This window comes from Dermacentor variabilis, unplaced genomic scaffold (genome assembly GCF_050947875.1).
Source record: "Dermacentor variabilis isolate Ectoservices unplaced genomic scaffold, ASM5094787v1 scaffold_13, whole genome shotgun sequence".
Lineage (NCBI taxonomy): Eukaryota > Metazoa > Arthropoda > Arachnida > Ixodida > Ixodidae > Dermacentor > Dermacentor variabilis.
In genome coordinates, this window is record NW_027460291.1 from 44,940,417 (window position 1) to 44,947,717 (window position 7,301).

Genomic DNA, 7,301 nt, shown 5'->3' on the forward strand with positions numbered 1-7,301 from the left:
ATGTAGGTTTATTCTTTAAAGCATTCCCAATTAGCCTCCGCTCGTTTCCAGCGAGGAACAGGCGGAGGGGAGTCATGTTGTGTTACTAGGTTTGGAGTTAATGGGAAGTGATCACTTCCAAATGGATTTTTAATTACAGACCACTCTAAATCAGGGAAGATAGAGCCAGAACCGATAGACAGGTCTATTGAGGAGTATGAATTATGCTGTGGATTGTAGTAGGTCGGTTCTTTTTTATTAAAGAGGCACGAGCTGGAGTTTAAAAGGAAATTTTCAATGAGTCGACCTCTCGCGTCGCATCGTGAGTCTCCTCACATCGGATTATGGGCGTTAAAATCTCCCACGAGTATGTAAGGCTCGGGGAGCTGGTCAATGAGGTTATAAAAGTCTGTTTTTTCGAGACGTTGGTTTGGCGGTATATAAATGGAACACAATGTTATTAATTTGTGAAAAAGAATGGCCCGAACTGACACTGCCTCGAGGGCCGTGTTAAGGGCGACGGGTCGGCAAGCGACAGATCTGTGGGCTACTATTGCTACACCGCCAGAGGCGGTAGCCTCGTCGCGGTCATTCCGAAAGATAGAGTAATTACGAAGGAAATTAGTGTTTGTAGGTTTCAGATGTGTCTCTTGAACACACAGCAACCTTGGATTATGTTTGTGTAACAGTTCGTTAATGTCGTCGAGGTTACGTAAAAGTCCTCGTACATTCCACTGTAGTATTTGTGTTTCCACTATGATAAGTGTGTTGGGTGCTGTGTGTTTAAGAGAGAAGAGTTAGCTCACGGGCGTTTTTCAGGCGCCGTGACGGGAGTTTTGTCTCTTTTGGAGCGGTCGAGAGTGCCTCGCCGCTCCTTAGGCGCTGGTGGCGCCGTCTTGCTGGTTGTTGTGTCCATCGCCTCTTGCGAGGCGCTGGACAGGCGCTCTTCCGAGCGCTTTGTTTGACGTGAAGGCCTCGGCACGTTGGACGAGGCCTTTGAGGTCACCTGCCAGGAGGTAGATGGCCCCTTCTCCTGGGTTGGCGTAGCAGCGTTAGCCGCAGCCGCCGGGGGGGCGGATGGTGTCACTGCCGCCTCACTGGATGTGAGTCGGACAGCCGCCGGAGACCGTTGTGGCGCTGCCCCCTGACGCGCCACTTCGGCAAATGTGTTTTTGGGCAGGTAGGATACCCGCCTGCGTGCCTCCTTGAAAGTGATATTTTCCTTTACTTTTATGGTCACAATTTCTTTTTCTTTTTTCCAAGACGGGCAGGACCGCGAGTACGCGGCATGCTCGCCATCACAGTTGACACAGTGTGGGGTATTCTGGCAGGTTTCAGAGGAGTGTTCATTTTCACTACACTTGGCACAAGTCATCCGGCCTCGACAGTTCTGTGAGCTGTGGCCGAACCTTTGACACTTGAAGCATTTCAGGGGATTTGGCACATATGGCCTAACACGAATCTTGAGGTACCCGGCCTCGATGGTGTCGGGAAGAACACTAGAGCCGAAAGTAAGTATTAGGTGTTTCGTCTGAATTTCTTTTCCTTCCCGCCTCATCTTAATTCGTTTGACACTGATGACGTTCTGATCACTCCAGCCCTCCAGGAGTTCAGTTTCAGATAGCTCTAGCAAATCAGCATCAGAGACGACGCCGCGGGTGGTATTCATGGTACGGTGTGGGGTAACTGTAACGGGAACATCACCAAAGGACACTAGTTTAGGAAGTTTTTCATGTTGTTTCTCGTCACGAAGCTCCAGCAGGAGATCGCCGCTTGCCATTTTCGACGCTTTGTAACCAGGTCCAAAGACTTCAGTCAGAGATTTCGATACCAGAAAAGGTGAGATCATTCTCACCGTCTTTCCAGATTGATCAGAGTGGACGACGTGAAAGCGGGGGAAGTTGCATGTTCGGTTGCCCGAAAATTGAAAGACTTCGGTGCGCCCTCGTTGAGGAGGGCGATCAGGAAGTGGGGGAAAAGAATCTTCCATGAATAGGCATAATAAATTCAGCAACAGCGCCGACCACCCACCACGGAGCCCAACGAGGGGACGCGGCAGAAATTGTACACAAGTCTGCACGACGCCAGACGTACGCCGTCACTATAACCAAATATGGTGTACCCAAGGTAGGATAGCCACACAAGGTTAACCCTTGCCGCCGTGGAGAAAGGAAGTAAATGGAAGAGAGAAGAAGACAGGAAAGGTGAAAAAGTGAGAGATAAAGACGAAGATTCGAGGAGGGAGAGACAGGAAAAGGCGACTGCCGATGTCCTCCAGGTGGGTCAGTCTGGAGGTGCCGTCTATGCGAAGCAGAGGCCAAAGGGGTGTGTTGCCTCCGCCAGGGGGCCTTAAAGGTCCAAACACCCAGCATCGGCTCAACCCCCAGGATCCCCCTTTCCCCAGACGCGGCTAAGCCGCGCACGGCTACACGCGGGAGGTTCCAAACCTCGTGTGCTCGGGTACGTGGTGTCGCAACACACCAAACGCCTGCTTACACAGACGCCCCTGCGGGGGTTCTCGAAAGAAAACACGGGCTGGTCTTGCAACGGGATCGCAATAGAAGCCAGCCATGCAGGCTCGCTATATACAGTAGAGGCCAGTTAACATTATCTGATCGAAAGGTGTTCCGTCCTCGTCATCTATCGGTAGATATCTTATGCCCTGTGGGTCAAGAGGAAATTCTTTCTTTATTGTTCGCTGTAGAACATCCCAGAAGAAAACTCCCGCCCAGTAGTGTAAAAAACAGGGTCTATTGTCTCTGGTTGTTTGCATATGAAGCAATGTGAGCCCCATGGCATGTAAAAGCCCCTTTCTTCTAAAAACGTTGCAACTGAGAGAGCACCTGTGTGTAGTTTGAAAATGAAAGTTTTCATACCAGGCGGTACCTGCATTTTTTTAACGCGTTTCAAAACATTCTGGCCTGGGCCTCGACTGTATATAGTTCGGTACAGAGGTGGGGGAAAAAGGCTGTCCAATAGATCATTGCACAGCCTTTTTTTTGTTACCGTAAATAAGTATTCCTTGCAAAACCGTATAGCAAGGAAACGAACACTCAGCACAATTTCCTTATAGAGACCAAACACTGCCCCCGGTATATTTTGAGAGCATACAATAAACTCGGGTAACAAATGCGCTAGCCTAACCTTCTAGACTGTTTGAAGAAATGGATCATCATTGTTTCTGAAGAGAAAGAATCGTCCAACTAACTGCCTCACAAACAAGTGGGCCAGCCCTAATCCTCCATCTTTCACCCTTCTGAACAAATTGTTGCAGCTGCATCTCTCACATCCAGAACCCCGTACAAACAGAGCAAAAACTCTGTGCAATTTCTGCACATTGGCCCTGCTACAGAAAATGAATGGCATAACATACCATAGCTTGGCTACATAAACAGGTTACACACAGTAGCCCTGGCAAATAGCGAAAGGTGTTTAGCTTTCCACGTTTCGGTCTTTTCTTTTGCACTTTTGAGCTTGCACTGCCAGTATTCGTCGCGTTGTTTATAAGGTTCAAGTGGCACACCCAGGTATTTTGCTGGCGTTGTTGACCATGTGACATTGGCAAATATAGCGGGGGCCTTAGGCCACTCCCCATGCCAAATACCTAGGCACTTGCTCCAGTTAACTCTACTTCCAGTGATTTGACCAAAGTTTTTAACAACATTTATGGTTTGCAAAACGCTCTCCTTGTCTTTGCAACACACGGCTACGTCATCCGCATAGGCTAGGACTTTGACTTCTGACGCTTGCATCGTAAACCCATGAATACATTTGTTTTCAATCAGTGCCAAGCATAAAGACTCTAGATAAATACAAAACAGGAGTGGGCTGGCTGGGCAGCCCTGACGTACGGAACGTTGAATGCTGATGGGGGCGCCCAGTGACTTGGTAATTATAAGCTTAGTAGTGCCGTTCCGGTACGCCATGGCTACCCCGTCAGTAATTATGGACCCGACATTTATATGTTTCAAAATGGTAAGTAAAATGGCATACGCAACACAGTCAAAAGCTGTCTCCAAATAAAGTTGGAGAATAGCAACTCGCGATCTTAATGCATGACAACATTCCAGAATTGATCTCATTATGTGTATATTTGTGCTAATGGTACGTCCCTTGATACCGCATGTTTGGTGCCTACCTACAATGGCTTGCATTACTGGTTGTAACCTGCCAGCAATTATCTTCATGAATACCTTATAATCATTGTTGGTAAGTGAAATTGGTCTGTACGATGTTACATGTTTTAGTTTCTCCGGCTCATCGGTCTTAGGGATGAGCACAGTGTGCGCTTCCCCGGAAGAATATGGCAATGCGTTTACTTCATACGCTTCGTTAAAGACGTCAGCGAGCAGAGGTGACAATTCTGATTTAAACTGTTTATAAAAAACGGCAAAAATGCCATCCGGACCGGGCGATTTTGCTGTTTTTAAATTATCAATTGCCTTTTCAACTTCACGTGCTGATATCGGTGCCTCTAGTCTGTTCTTCGTCTCGTCGCAGAGTTGCGGCATGCGCCCCAAAAACGTCTCTCAAAAGGCATCTACGTCAACAGTGATCGATGCAAAAAGTTGTTGAAAGTGCTGGAAAAACGTTTGCGCTATGTCCTCACAGTCGATTAGTTGGCTATTATCTACGTCAGTTACATCTATGTGATTACGCCGTCCATGCCTCTTCTCAAGACCGAGCGCTCGTTTAATTGGCACCTCATCTGCTGTCAATGCCTCTGCCCTTTCGCGTATAATCGCTCCTCGATATCGTTCTTCGTCCCTAGCTCCAATTTCGCTCTTATGCTGCGCAGATCGTCTTTCTATGCGCCCTGTTGGCTGCACTCTAAGACCGTTAATTTTTCCAACACCGTCCTTAGTTCTTTTTCTTTAGCTTTGTCTTCATACTTTATTTGACAGCAGCAATCGATTGCGGCTAGTTTAATTCGTTGTTTAAAATTTTCCCACTTTTCTGTGACTTGCGCAACGTTGTTATTTTCTAGTTCCTTCAAATGATCCTGTACATTGCTGAGAAAAACCTCATCCTTTAACAATTTGAAATTCATTGTCCAAATGTCCAACGTGAATGTGTTGCGTTTGCCTTTACGTCCAACAGATGTCTTGACCAGACAATGATCAGTAAATGAAAGAGGCACGCCGCCGTAGCTGTGACATAGGGGTATTACGTCTAGTGAAATGTACATCCTGTCTAGGCGAGCGTGACTATTGCCCTGAAAGTGCGTATATTGAACCTTGCGTGTTCCAACCAGGTTGTCTGCCGCGTCATCTAAGTCGCACTCAGCTAATAATTCGGTAAGGACATGACAGCTTTTGTCATTTTTTCTCCGGCCTGTTCTATGTCGATCTGTTAGTACACAATTAAAATCCCCCATAATAATCATTTTTCTATTCAGGCAAAAGGTGCGTCTTTAAGGTTTAAAAAAAGATAGTGCGCTCTTCACAAACATTGGGTGCATATACACACAAAACACTCCAGGAATCATCACCAACAGTAAAGTCCGCATACACTAATCTGCCTGAAGGGCACGAATAATAATTTTCCATAGATAGCCCAGGCAGTTTCTTAATAAATAAAATAACGCCGCTGACGTTCCTTTAGCATGGCACACTACCGCGTAATACAATGACGGGAACCTTAGCACCATGCCCCGGGTCTCCTCCGCCACTTTGACCTTTGTATCCTGCACGGCCAGAACATCGAGGTCTTGGTCCCCCATCGTCCGGTACACTTGGCTTTGTTTACGCTTGGCGGCCAGACCTCTCACGTTTAGGGTGCCTAAGCTAACCGTAGGGTTGGTTGCTATTGCTAATACGGGTAAGTGAGAGAGGCCCGGAGCACGGTGCTCACCACAACGTCTAGCCAGCGGCTAGATGCCTCCGGGACCGTCCGGTGGTCTGGTATGGTCCGCGGACTGTGGTGGCTTGTCGCCGGCCTTCCTATCCCGTTGAATGTTTGGAGAGGGCTTGAAGCTGCTCCTTCTCGTCAAAGTTGTCTTTGCAGGTGGCCCATCGGCATGGTTCTTTGCAGGTGTTTTCCCGTCGGTAGTGTCTAGCGGCCTCTTAAAGGTAGCGTTGCCGCTCGTATCCATAGTGTCGATGCTTGGGGGCGGATCCCCACCTTCTGCCTCGCCTACGGCTTCATTAACTACAACGCAGTTTTCCTTGCCTTCCTAATGCTCTTCTGTAGGACCCATCGTGGCCCCGTCTTTTTTTTCGGGGGTAACGAAGACACCTTTCGTTGCCTCCGATGTCCCTTCCGCATTGTTGGCGCTGTCCTTGTCACCAGCCCCCTTGGCGGCGTCCTCGGCTTCAGCAGCATCCATCGATATCTGTGCGACGACCTCGTTCGCTGGTGGCCCCACAGCTGCAGCGTACGTACGCGCGCACTGTTCTTCGGAGTGTCCAAAGCTACGACATCAAGCGTAACATGGTACCTTGCACTCGCGACGGACGTGTCCGACACCCTTGCATCGTAGGCACTGCATCGGCCGTCCAGGCGCTACGACTAGGGCAAGTTCACCGGCAACTGGGATTTGGTGCAGGAGGTCATCGACTTTCATCACGCTCTTCAACTTCAGCAGAACGGTCCGAGACGTTGAGTCTTTGTCGCCTACTCCTCTGACCCGCCATCGTTCTCTCGTCACTTCCACGACGTTGCCAAAGGCCGCCAGCGCTGCCTTTATATCTTCGTCAGCCACCCAATACAGCAGCCAATGAAGGCGGAGTCGTACTTGTTGGTCTTGAGGGTCAACGATTACGCAGCAACGCCCCTTCACGTTGAGCTCTTTCAACGCCAGCATCCTTTTGTTGCTTCGTCACTGGAGAAGGTGACTGCCCATACGTGGTTGATCTGGTAGGCTCCTAGGGCCATGACCTCCGGCAGCAATGCAGTCGGCGCGAGTGCATCCCGAAAGTCTTCGACCCTATAGCGCCTCGCTCGCACGTCACCATGCAAAAACACGGTTTTTTTCACGACAGATTCCTTGGGCAGTGGTGGTAAAATATTCTGGTAGCTCGCTTCCTCGTTTTCGTCGATAAACATGTTACCGCGGCCGGCGGCCGTAAACGCCGCTCCTACGGAGCCCATGATCCACACGTCCGTACATCTCTGCTGCCGGAAGCGGAATCATGTATGAAGCGCACGTGATAACCACTATACCATGGGAACGGAGCGCGGAGACTGCTATTTCTCTCTATTTTCTTCTGCGTATTCGCGGTCGCAAAGAAAACAAAAGTGTAATGCACTGTTCCCGCCCGGGATGGAACCGGGGCCTTGCGCGTGTGAAGCGCACAAGATAACCACTACACCACGGGAAC

General features: G+C 49.1%; 1 non-coding gene across 1 annotated transcript; it reads right to left on the reverse strand.

Annotated features, from left to right (window-relative positions):
• Window positions 1-7,229: 7,229 nt before the first annotated feature.
• Window positions 7,230-7,301, reverse strand: TRNAV-CAC (transfer RNA valine (anticodon CAC)). The gene has a single exon. It is a non-coding gene; the product is annotated as a tRNA-Val (tRNA).